The 13,666-nt window shown below is 34.8% G+C and overlaps 1 long non-coding RNA gene across 1 annotated transcript; it reads right to left on the bottom strand.

Annotated features, from left to right (window-relative positions):
* Nucleotides 1-1,214: 1,214 nt before the first annotated feature.
* On the bottom strand, nt 1,215-13,170 carry LOC137633967 (uncharacterized). Its single transcript, XR_011042386.1, has 3 exons — nt 12,867-13,170; nt 10,282-10,356; nt 1,215-1,469 (listed from the first exon to the last, which is right to left on the bottom strand). It is a non-coding gene; the product is annotated as an uncharacterized lncRNA (long non-coding RNA).
* Nucleotides 13,171-13,666: the final 496 nt, after the last annotated feature.

The following is a 13,666-nucleotide window of genomic DNA, read 5'->3' on the forward strand; positions in this document are numbered from 1 at the left end:
CACAAGAGGAGAGCGCCAGTCCTGTGAGCACACAAGAGGAGAGAGTGGCAGTCCTGTGAGGCATCAAGAGGAGAGAGTGGCAGTCCTGTGAGCCCACAAGAGGAGAGAGTGGCAGTCCTGTGAGCCCACAAGAGGAGAGAGTGGCAGTCCTGTGAGCCCTAGTTCTGTGAGCCCACAAGAGGAGAGCGCCAGTCCTGTGAGCCCACAAGAGGAGAGAGTGGCAGTCCTGTGAGGCATCAAGAGGAGAGAGTGGCAGTCCTGTGAGCCCACAAGAGGAGAGAGTGGCAGTCCTGTGAGCCCACAAGAGGAGAGAGTGGCAGTCCTGTGAGGCATCAAGAGGAGAGAGTGGCAGTCCTTTGAGCCCACAAGAGGAGAGAGTGGCAGTCCTGTGAGCCCTAGTTCTGTGAGCCCACAAGAGGAGAGCGCCAGTCCTGTGAGCCCACAAGAGGAGAGAGTGGCAGTCCTGTGAGGCATCAAGAGGAGAGAGTGGCAGTCCTGTGAGGCATCAAGAGGAGAGAGTGGCAGTCCTGTGAGGCATCAAGAGGAGGGTGTGGCAGTCCTGTGAGCCATCAAGAGGAGAGAGTGGCAGTCCTGTGAGCCATCAAGAGGAGAGAGTGGCAGTCCTGTGAGCCATCAAGAGGAGAGAGTGGCAGTCCTGTGAGCCATCAAGAGGAGTGCCGCCCTCCCCCCCCCCCCCATATAAAAAAAAGTCAGCCGGTAATCCAGGGCTTATATAACGCAGTTTCTGGACACTCTTCGTAAACATTTTGAATATATAAAGAATTTTTTTTTTGTGCTTAGGCAGTTTTCTGGCAGTGAAGTTTGGCAGTGAAGTTTTCCATTATGTATAAAAATGGCCTGTCAACTTTTGTGTATTTCATTGTTCAAGTCAAAAGTCTTTTAAGTCATATTTTTTTTGCTTGTCAACTTTGTATTTCCGTGTTTGAATGTTGCCTTGAATAATTTTTTGCTCTAAATCTTTTGGATTTATTTAAAATTGTTTGGCATACAATATTTTGGCTTTATTTGGGCTTTAGTATATTTTTCCTGTCAACAATTTCGCCAGTCAACTCTGTATTCTCACGTTCAAGTCGTTTGTATTCTCACGTTCAAGTCGTTTTTTTATGTTTTAAAACTAGTTTCATTTCAAAACTGCAAAATACAAAAAAAAGGGGGACTATTCAAACAATAGAAGTTTGAATCAAAGGTTTATTTGAAGGTTTCTCACAGATACAGCATAGAATGGTGTTTAAGAGTTCAATGAGTATTCAATTTTGGCCTCTTGAGTTGCCTTTAGCTATTTGGTTTCCGAATTTTTAAAGATAGGGTCTCCCCCCCCCCCCCTCACTGGTGGTGGTCTAGGGCTGGTTCCAGGTTCTTCCAGTACCACCCGGAAGACAGGCGATGCGATGTTGCCCTTCCAAGTATACCCCAATCTGCTGCTCGAAGCACCAGGATTCCAACCAGTTCTGAAAAAGTTATATGTATGATTGAGACATAGAAAATGAGGAAGAAATGGGGAACATAGAAAATGGATATTCGGCAAAGGAAACTGGAAAAGTTATCAATACATATATACAAGAAACTTACAAAGTAGGTATCATTTATGCAAATTAGCCAAATGGACTGGAAAGTTTATACATGCATATGCTCGAAGCATATTTTGAGATTCATAATTATTAGCCAAATGAAGCTGATAAATTACTTATTGCTAGACAAATCATATGGACACGAAATTATTGCTAGACAAATCATATGGACACGAAATGGACACGAAATTTTAGGAGATCAATTGAATTATGTATAGGAAAAGGTGAAATTCTTTGTGCAGTATAGGAAAAGGTGAAATTCTTTGTGCAGTATAGGAAAAGGTGAAATTCTTTGTGCAGTATAGGAATAAATTATCTAAATATGACAAAATTCATAATTAAAAAATATATTGAGATTAAATCTAAAAAATATATTGAGATTAAATCTATATTTATTAGAGAGTAAGATAGGTAATTGTTTATGCTTTAAATAACGAGACAACCAGCCTATTTTACACATGAATGTGATGAATAGAATGTATAGAAAAATCCATGATTCATGTGAAAAAAGTTTATGGTGTGACTGAACGACGATGTGCAAAATATGGTTCTGGAAATAGTAACAATTTTACTGCATTTGGAATGGAATATAAATTGCCAATTAAAAATTCTATATGAATGTATTTATGTGGTTTAGTCTACAATACAGACTGGGGCTGATATTTAGTAAAGCGTTGATATTATATTAGTAATCTAATTTTGAAACACAAACAAATAAATTTGGGTCCCTATATCCTAAAATTTGGGTCCCTATATCCTAAAAACAATGTAATGAAAGCAGTCTTTATCATTAACTACTAGAACCCTACTCTAAGATGACACAGAGGAACAGACCTCTTATTATTATTAATTGCTAGGCTACAACCCTAGCAGGATGCCATAAGCCTAAGGGCTCCAGCACAGAAAATAGTCCAGTGACGAAAGGAAACAAGAAAAAAATAAAATATCTTAAGAACAGTAACATTAAAACAAATATCTCGTATAAACTATAGTAACATTAAAACAAATATCTCGTATAAACTATAAAAAAAAAAACTAACAAAACAAGAGGAAGAAAAATAAGATAGAATAGTGTGCCAGAGTGTACTTATATTTAGGGTGAAGTCGGTGGTAGACGTTTCAGAAGGATTTAAGAATATTATTAGTTGTATCTAGAACTGTGTCAATTTTTATTTACTACAAAAATGCACGAAATAATGTTGAAGTTGCCCGAAATGCAGAGATGGTGCCTGGAAATGAAACGAAGGAAGAACGCTAATTGGATGATGCTGTGAATAGAGAAGAATGGAGGGAAAGTGAATTAGAGTTTTAATATATTTGTAGGAGATTGACCTCTGCAAACAGGTGATTGAAAAGGGAAAGATTGAATGTTGGTCATGTGAGAAACTTGAGTCTGAAGGAAAGTATGTTTTAAGAGTAACTTTGGTCAGAATGGTCAAGTTCCTTGCAAGAATAAAAGAGAACTAAATGAAGTCAGATGCTTGATTGAAGAGAACAGGCAGAGATAGAACTCCCTCTGTGAAGAAATACTTAATGAATGCATTATGTACAGGTGATAAGGATCAATCACTGGTGGGAAAATGAGCAATTGAATTTGGTTCATGAGAGATGAATGCAGACATAGGGAAAATTGCAGAAGAATATGAAGAATAAGTTATGATTCATGTGCAAGAATGGAATGACAGAAAAGGAAATAAAATAAGGAGTCAGATATGCAGTTCGATATTCGTATGATTGCAGTGAGACAAAGATTCTTCAGAGAGAGAGAGAGAGAGAGAGAGAGAGAGAGAGAGAGAGAGAGAGAGAGAGAGAGAGAGAGAGAGGGGGGGGTTTATTAAACTAGGAAGTGTATGAAAACATATTTTAAAGGAAATTCAAGTAGAGTTTAGAATGGAAAATGAGGCAACACTGGAAGGAATGTCTGGCATAGCATTACATAGGGGCTATTTATATGCTTTGTCGTACTGTCTGTATCAAGTTGATTTGTGCAAGGTTAATGAGTGCAAGTAGATAGTTCATTGAATAAAAATCGGTACTGTAATGCATAATGGTTATTTGACTCTAGTCCATGTAGTTCTAAGGAAATTTAAAGGAAATTTGTTTATAATAAACTAAAAGGAAAAGTACATGAATAACACTAATAGAGCATACAACATAAGGGAAAGGACAACGTACCAAGGTAACAGATAGATAGGCATTGAGAAGCTAGACTTTAACAAGCTTGCTTCAGTTTATCGTTAGATATAGCAAGAATTATTTGGGGGGAAAATGTTGGAGAGTATTAGTGATAGGCTCTGGGTCACGTGCTGTTAAGGGAGGTCACAAGTGGATATTTGAAACTATTGATTGATTTTAGGTTTTCTGGCATCCTGAGATGACAGTACTGTATTATTATTATTATTATTATTATTATTATTATTATTATTATTATTACTTGCTAAGCTACAACCATAGTTGGAAAAGCAGGATGCTATAACCCCAGGGGTTCCAACAGGGAAAATAGCACAGTGAGGAAAGGAAAAAAGGAAAAATTAAATGTTTTAAGAAAAGTAAAAACATTAAAACAATCATTTCCTATATAGCCTAAACTATAAAAAAAGAAAAGAAATACGATAGAATAGTGTACCTGAGTGTACCCTCAGCAAGAGAACTCTAACCCAAGACAGTGGAAGACCATGAAACAGAGGCTATGGCCCTACCAAAGACTAGAGAAAAATGGTTTGATTTTGGAGTTTCCTGCTTCTAGAAGAGCTGCGTACCATAGCTAATAGGTTTAAAATGTTTAAATAAAATGAAAGCAGATATAAACACTATTTCAGATGAATTTGATAAAAAGACATTGTATAGGAGAACCAATAATTCATGTGAAAGAATGGAGAAACAGAGGTAAGTGTGAACCATTTAGTATTTGTAAGTTCTTGTGTGAGACTAAGAATCTTCTGTGAGATTAAACGAAACAGTGAATGAGAAAGTGTATATGATTGTGGAAATATAAGGAAATGGAAAAAAATTATACTGAATATTGAGTGCAATACCGAAAAAAGAGAAAAGTGTCAAGTAACATTATAGATAAATATCATGTTGATTCCAAAATGAAAGGAGACAATGTAATGTCTTGTATAATATCACATGAGAGAGAGATACAGTATTTGTTAATGATGTGGTTTAGTGTACGATAGAGACCGAGGTAACACAGAAATTTAGTAGAGAGGTGGCATTAGTAATTCGTCAATTTGCAAGAGCATAAAAAAAATTTGTGTACGAGTTATATACCGTTTAATTAACAACGCTAGGTAGAGTATATAGTGCTTGATAAAGGTCCCTATATTTTGAAAATAATGCAAAAAAAAAAAATAAAAAAAAGAAAAAAAAAAAATTAAAAAAAAAAAAAAAAAAAAAGCAGCCTTGATAATGAGTTAAGATACTTATTAAATTAGCATGTCGAGCAATTAGATGGACAGACTCCCTTATACATATTTAGAGAGAAGATAATGGTAGGTGATTCGAAAGTATGAGAAAAATACTATAAGTTTATCAAGAACTGGGTTAATTACCTTTTATCTCAAAAGAGTTCTCTTGCTTGAGGGTACACTCTGGCACACTAGTTTAATTTCTATTCCTCTTGTTTTGTTATTTTTTTATAGTTTATATAGAAAATATCTATTTTAATGTTGTTACTGTTCTTGAAAGATTTTATTGTCCCTTGTTTCCTTTCCTCACTGAGCTATTTTCTCTGTTGGGCCCACAAGGGCGTATAGCATCCTGCTTTTCCAACTAGGGTTGTAGCTTAGCAATTAATAATAATAATAATAATAATAATAATTGCCATAGTACCAATATTGAGATAGGCTGCAAGTGTGAGATACTACACATGAAGAAAACGGTTATGTGAAGTACGTTTGGATGGTAAAAAATAGATTTATTCCTATAAGCATTGCAAGAAAGAGATGGCAGAATTACTGCACGAGTAACAAATAGATTGTAAAATAGTTTCACGAAAGGTACTGGTGCAGAGATTTCCTGGGGCTACCTTAGCTAGAGAATGTGTCAAGTGGTCAAAGAATTGGACAGACATATTTCACTTTAGGGAGAAAGCAAGTGGACATTAAACATAATGTGATACACGTGAATAAATGACAGTAAGTGTTTCAATGTCTAATGTTTGAAGTATGAGAGAGAGTTCAGATAATTTACAAGGACTGGTTGAGTGTTTGCAAAGAAAAAATAAAGTCTGAAAGACCATAAATTGGGTCAAGTTCCTCTTACTTGAGGATACACTCGGGCACTATATTCTATCTAATTTCTCTTTCTCTTGTTTTGTTTTGTTAAACTTTTTATAGTTTATATTGGAAATATTTATCTTATTGTTGATACTGTTCTTAAAGTATTTTATTTTTCCCTGTTTCCTCTCCTCACAGGGTGATTTTCCCTGTTGGGACCCCTGGGCTTATCGCATCCTGCTTAATAATAATAATAATAATAATAATAATAATAATAATAATAATAATAATAATAATAATAATAATAATAATAATAATAATAATAATGATAATAATAATAATAATAATAATAATAATGTAGAAATGAGAAGGGACAAAGTACTAAGGCAAGCAGGTGGTGAGAATTAGGAACGCAAGTCACCAGAAAGATTTTATTTGGATATCGTTACTTTAATTTCATAAGATTTAAAAATGAAACTATTTGAGAAAAATGCCGATTTCTATCAATTATCAGCCCTGTATCATTTGCTGTTGAGGGAGGTAAGGACATGTAATTGAAGAGAGAAAATATCCAAATAGCTTACGTATATAGAGATGACAGCCAGAATATTACTGTAGAATAGTTGTCCTATAAAATAAATACTTTTGAAGGAGTAAAGTTATTGGTAGGATGCTCAATTGATTATAGTTGAAATAAAATGAAAGCAGATATTAAGACTATTATGGATAAATGTGATTAAAAAAAAAAGTGTTTTTATTGGAGAACAAATAATTCATGCAAAAGAATGGACAAAGAAGAAAAGTGTCAACCAGTTAGTATTTGTAAGTTTCAATTTTGGGACCAAGAATTTTCTGTGAGATTGAATAAAAGAATAAAGGAAAATGTGTAGAAACGTGAATGTAGAAATAGAAGAATTACTGCCAGTTCTTTGTTTAGACTGCATCTGTAACCTTTAGAACGCTTCCATAAGACTAAAATTACTGCCAGATCTTTGCTCAAACAGCTTCTATAACGCTTAAAAAGTTTCCTGGATGAAATGTTACTGAATTTGGAATGCAATATAGAAAGAAAGAAAATTAGAAATGAAAAATTCCAGATGAATAGAATACAAAATAGTCTAAAATGGAAAACGAAATGAGACTTTAAGTAAAGGTCTTCTTTGATATCACATGGGAGAAACATTACCCTATTTATGTAGTCCAGTGTGAAATACAGAGAGGTAATAGATTCATTTGCCAGGGCATAAAATATGTTCGTGTTTGAGTTATACACAGTTTGATTAACAACGTTGGATAGTGTATATAATGCTTGATCAGAGTCCCTATATCTTAAAGATAATGCAACAAAGACAGTCATGATAATGAGTTAAACACTGGAATGATACCTCGAGAAGACACTTACTAAAGTAGTAAGGCAAGCAATTAGATGGAAAGAGTCCTTTGTATATTATTACTATCATTATTACTTGCTGAGCTACAACCCTAGTTGGTTGGGAAAACAGGATGCTATAAGCCCAGGGGCTCTAAACAAGGAAAATAACCCAGTGAGGAAAGGAAACAAAATAAAATATTTTAAGAATAGTAACAACATTAAAATTAAAATTTCTTATATAAACTATAATAACTTTAAAAAACAAGAGGAAGAGAGATTAGATAGGATAGTGTGCCCGAGTGCACCCTCAAGACAGTGGTAGGTGTTAGAGAAGACACACACAATACCACTAGTTGGAAAAGCAAGAAGCTCTAAGCCCAAGCACTCCAACAGGTAAAAATAGCCCAGTGAGAAAAGGAAATAAGGAAATAAACAAACGATGAGAAAAAATTACTAAAATGTTTTTAAAACAGTAACATCATCAAAACAGATATGACAAATATAAACTATTAAAAGACTTATGCCATCATTAAAAGAAAATTATATAAGAATAGGCAGCAAACAGAAATGGATACTGAATAGTTGATGGATAATCAATGTAAATGTCTAGAGCAATACTAGTGGTGACTGAATAGAAAGCTAAAAGTATAACTATGGCAGTGGCTGTCTAGGTAATGCTAAGGTGTGAAGAGTCAGTTTAAGACGATGCACAAATATTAATAGATGGTATCAACTTGGTATCACTAATCAAAGTAAGGGATTTCAAACCAAAAACCTATTGAAAGGAGCCATTTGGGGATGAGAAATAAGAAGTGTGTTCCTGAGTGTACCCTCAAGCAAGAATACTCTTAACCCAAAACAGTGAAATGCCATGTTACAAAGGCTATGGCACTACCCAAGACTAGAGAAAAATGGTTTGATTTTGGAGTGTCCTTGAAGAGCTCTTACCAGAGCTAAAGAATCTTTTATGCTTGGGCAAGTAAAAATAGAAGTGTAAATCAGAGAGTTGGAAGGACAGATGATGTACAGAAAAGAGGGTGTGGCAGGTAGATGGTCATTGGTTGCCTGTTATAATTGCAGTGAGATTGGTCAGGGAAAGGACTGTGAAAGACAAAGCAAATTAAAATGGTTTTGTATGTGGTGAACTGAGGTATAAAAGATGGAGTACAGATAGGAGAATGATTCTAATTTGGAATAATGGTCAATGGATCACTTCTCCAGGACAAGATTACTTTATCATCGTAGCCACCTTTATACATCTCCTCCAGGATGTACAAAGCAATGTGAGTAGCAGGTAAGGCTAAAAGGGGAGGAACTAGAAAACTGAAGTGTGTACTGCAAAGCCCAATACATGTGCTTATGTTGAATTGTAGTTAGCGTTGCCCATTTTACCAGGGCTGGTAAAACTGTATATAAAAGCAATTGCCATATGAGAAAGAATATCTCAGGAATTAATAGAAGTATGGTTCAATGAAAAACAGCTTGATGAGGGTTCAACAAAGTAAATACTAGAGTTTTAAAAATAATCATGGTTTGAGTAGATGGTTGGAGAATGATACTGTTTCAATAATTCTAAAGAGGTTTGCTAATGCATAATGTATTATTATTATTATTATTATTATTATTATATTATTATTATTATTATTATTATTATTATTATTATTATTATTATTATTATCATTATTATTATTATTATTGTCATTAATATTATTATCATTATTTGCTAAGCTACAACCCAAGTTGAAAAAGCAGGATGTTATAAACCCAGGGGACCCAACAGGGAAAATAGCCCAGTGAGGAAAGGAAACAAGGAAGAAGAAAATATTCTAAGAACAGTAACAACATTAACATAAAAATTTCCTATATAATCTATAAAACTTTAACAAAACAAGAGGAGGAGAAATTTGATAGAATAGTGTGCCCAACTGTACCCTCAAGCAAGAGAACTCTTTTAATCCAAGACAGTGGAAGTCCACGGTACAGAGGCTATGGCACCATACAAAACTAGAGATCAACGGTTTGATTTTGGAGTCTCCTTCTCCTTGAATAGCTGTTTACCATAGCTAAAGAGGATATTAATACGCGAGTCGATTGTCATAAGGGAAACATATAAATTAACTATTATTAGTGGCAGTAATTATACTACAAAGTAATATAAATGTGTAGTAATAGTGGCAGATCATATAGGAAAGTTTGTATATTAATTCATGGAGAGAAGACAGAATCGTGAGACTAGTGAGTTTATGACTGTGTGTGTGTAACAGTATGTAAGTATTCAGTGACAATACCGCATGATCTTCAAGACAAGTATAAATGTGAGAATAAAAACCGGCGTAAGGCATAGAAAGACAAATGCGTTTAAAGAAGCATACGTGAGGAAAAATGAGATACAGACTGGACACTTCAGCATAGAAGAAGTTTGGGGATGAGAATATAAAGGTATTATATGTGGCATGGATGAAGTTCTTGTAGTTGTTCCTACCAGTGCGCGCGCGAGTTTTTCTATTCTTAAGAATAAAGAAAAACAAACAGAAAATGAGATAGGAAAATGAAAGGTTATAATAGGAAGATGTGTTTGGAGTAGTGAAAGATTACAATTATGAAAATGATGTCCATGCAAGGAATGCTGAAAGATACGTTGTTAAGTTTTGGAATCCAAAATAGGTTGGCCTTTTTATACATGGTACGCTAGGCGAAATTAGGAGATTTGCTAGTTCGTTGTGGGGTAGTATATTTTGCTGGTGTATATGTATATGTATACATATTTTCTGTGAATGCTGCAATTACAATATTTATAATTGTGCATGACAGACATGGACATATGGGTAAGTTAAAGTTGAGACAATGTATGAAAAAAATGAATATTTCACAATTCTTTAGTAAGATCTGAATGGTTGTGATGACGAAGGGCTTAGTCATAATTATCAGAGGATTTTTGCAATTAAAAGGGAAAGAAGCATATGTTTAGGATAGCTCACTGGGTGAAGGAAGACTGGAATAATTAGATTGAATTTCACAAATTTTGGTTTGTGTTAATGTATTTTATGATATCCTAAGAGTGCATAGTACCTGAAATAAACCAGTCACATGAACACCTTACCTGTAATTAGTGAAGTGAATCTCTCCAGTACTGTTAACGCATCCTCTTGCAAACTTAGAACACAGGTATATAATTCTGAAAGAAAGTAAATATATTAGTATTCTTAAACTTTTAGCTAAATTACATTTTAGACATTGCACATACTACACAACATTATTATTATTTTTATTATTTTTATTATGATTATTATTATTACTATTATTATTATTATTATTGTTATTATTATTATTATCATTATTATTATTGATAGCTAAGATACAATCCCTGTTTTAAAAGCAAGGTGCTTTAAGCCCAAGGGCTCCAACAGGGAAAAATAGCTCAGCGAGGAAAAGAAACAAAGAAATTGATATTCTAATAACAGTAACAACATTGAAATCGATATTTCATAAATGAACTATTCAAGTTCCCCCTATTCAACTACCTGATTAAGAAAATCATTCAACAGTCTGGTTCACAGCTGGAATAAAACTTCTAGAATACAGTGTATTATTGAGCTTTTTGATGGAGAAGGCAAGACTGTTAGAATTAACGGCATACTATCTAGTATTACGAGCAGCACGGTACTGTCCAGGAAGATCTGGATGCAAAGATTGGTCAGAGTTATGAAAAATTTTATACATTATGCATAAAGAAGTAGCTGAATGACTGTGCCAGAGATTAATATCTAAATCACGAATAAGAAATTCAATAAACCGCCAGTTCTTGTACAATAAATCAAGATGAGAGTCAGCAGTTGAAGACAAGACAGGAGAACAATATTCGAAACAAGGTAGAATGAAAGAATTAAAACTTCTTCAGAATAGATTATCATAAAAAATTTCAACTTTCTCAATATTCTATTAATAGTTCAATTGAAAAACAGATTGAAAATGTTTCTCAAAAGTAAATTTGCTACAAGAATCACACCCAAAATTTAAAGAGTCGTATTTAGTTAAAGAAACATTATCAATGCAGAAATCTGGATGTTGAGGTGACAGTCTTCGACCTACTTACAATCAAACCTAGAGTTTTGTTATGGTTCAACTTCATGCCCCATAATTTGCAACATATACTAATTGTACCCAATTCTCTATCTAGAGATTCAGCAACCCAAGATCTACATTCAGGAGATTATATTGAAGCAAAAAAGAAAAAAGTCATCCTCATCTATACTTGCAACAAACTTGAATTCCAGGCGAAACCACATGTGCATATAGTACGAGAAGTAATGGGCCAAGAACACTACCCTGAGAAACACCGGATATATTCCTAAGCTCAATATGGAGCCCATCAACAACTACTCTTTGCAATATATTACTTAAGAATTCAATAATAATGGTAAAAAAAGACACCCCACTCCCAACTGTTTAAGTTTGAAAAGAAGTGCCTCGTGATTAACAAGGTTTAAGGCAGCACTAAAATTGATGCCAATCATATGAACTCTCTTATCACAATCAAGGGATTTCTGTACAGCATTGGAGATTATAAGGGCGGCATCACATGCTCCAAGGCCTCTCAAAGCCTAATTTCAGACTAGGGAACAGATGATCAAGCTCAGCATTCATATCTAGCCAATTTGCCAAAAGACGTTCAAAAACTTTAGATAAAATGGGGGCAACGGAAAATGGGTGGTAATCACAGCTTGACTAGAGCTACCGCAAATACATTTACATAATAGAGTATCATTACCAATCTTCAACAAGTGCTAAAAGAACCTTATCCTAACTTGTGGGAAATAACCGTTAACTTTGGAGTTAAGAAATCTACAGTCTTTATAAAAAGCTAAGGAAAACCCCCATAAGCATCAAGGTCATTCAAGAGAGCTTTAATTTCACGAGATCAAAGAGCTAAGCTAGTTAGTTCAGCCTCAGGAAAACAGGAATGCGGAAGACCAAGTTTCTCATTACTCTGTTTACTGTCAAACACATCAGCCAAAAGTGTTACCTTTTTCTTTGGACAATGCATGACTGAGCTAGTTGTTTTAAGTAAAGGAGGAATTGTTGCGTCTACACCAAAGAGTGCAGATTTAAGGGTAGACCACCACTTATGCTCCTGTGTTGTACCAGAAAGTGCGTCTTTTCTAGTTAAATTGTATCCCATTTCAGTTGAAGCATAAACTCTGAACATCAGTTCTTACCTGAGTATAGTTATTCAAAGTCAAATCTGAGCTGTTACCCTGCCAAAGATGATAGGCCTCCTGCCTCTCCAAATGACCACGTCAACAATCATCATTGAAACATGGTTTGTCCTTCACTCGGTACCTTAACGCATCCAAAGTGCTACGCTTACCGATTATGTTGACTAGATTATTATCATTACTTGCTAAGCTACAATCCTAGTTGGGAAAGCAGAATGCTATAATCTTGAGGACTCAAACAGGGAAAATAGCCCAGTGAGGAAAGGATTCTCATTCAAATGAACAATAGGCTCAACACTATTATACAATTATGACCAATTCATGTTAAAAAAATCACTTATATGTCATTCCAGTTTGAGATTTTATATAAATCTTACATTGAAATATACATTAGGAACAGGTTGTTCTGCCTTTACCACTAATGAAATCAAAGCATGATCAGATGACCCAAAAGTAAAATCAACCTTACTTGTTATAACGACAGGGAAGTCGGTGTATACGATGGCCAGGCAGCTACCAGACCTGTGAGTAGCTTTACTTTAGCCAGGGTCCTAGGAGGCCAATCAGAACTCACATGCAACTGGGAGCAAACCCAAGATAAGTTGGACAGCAAGATGAAAGAAGGGAAGTGGGAACTGTGATATAGTTGAAGTGCACTTGCACTTAACAGCTGGTTGGCGATCTCGCTCCATCATATCTGGAAAAGGGAAAACTGATTAGCAGTCTTTTATTTTCGGGCATGAAAGTCAATTTCAAGGCAATAGCCAATAATCACTTTTTGTGTTGGACGCTATTATTATTATTATTATTATTATTATTATTATTATTATTATTAGCTAAGCTACAGCCCTACTTGGAAAAGCAAGAGGATATAAGCCCAAGGGGTCCAACAGGGAGAAATAGCCAGTGAAGAAAGGAAATAAACGATGTATAATATTTTAAAAACATTAACAACAATAAAACAGATGATTCATATTGAAACTATAAAAAGACTTATGTCAGCATGTTCAACATAAAAAACATTTTCTGCGAGTTCGAACTTTTGAAGTTCTACTGATTCGACTACCAGATTAGAAAGATCATTTCACAACTTGGTCACAGCTGGAATAAAACACGCAACAACTCGAGTTAGTGTGGTGAGAAGAGCAACGGGGCAAGGAGATTCTAGCACTTTTTGAAACCTTTGATAAAATTCTATGGTCTAATTGCTTAAAAATGAGACGGGGTCTTGGTTCAGCCAACTGGCTCTTTTGATTTGTATAAATACAT

Source organism: Palaemon carinicauda, chromosome 43 (assembly GCF_036898095.1).
Source record: "Palaemon carinicauda isolate YSFRI2023 chromosome 43, ASM3689809v2, whole genome shotgun sequence".
Classification (NCBI taxonomy): Eukaryota; Metazoa; Arthropoda; class Malacostraca; order Decapoda; family Palaemonidae; genus Palaemon; species Palaemon carinicauda.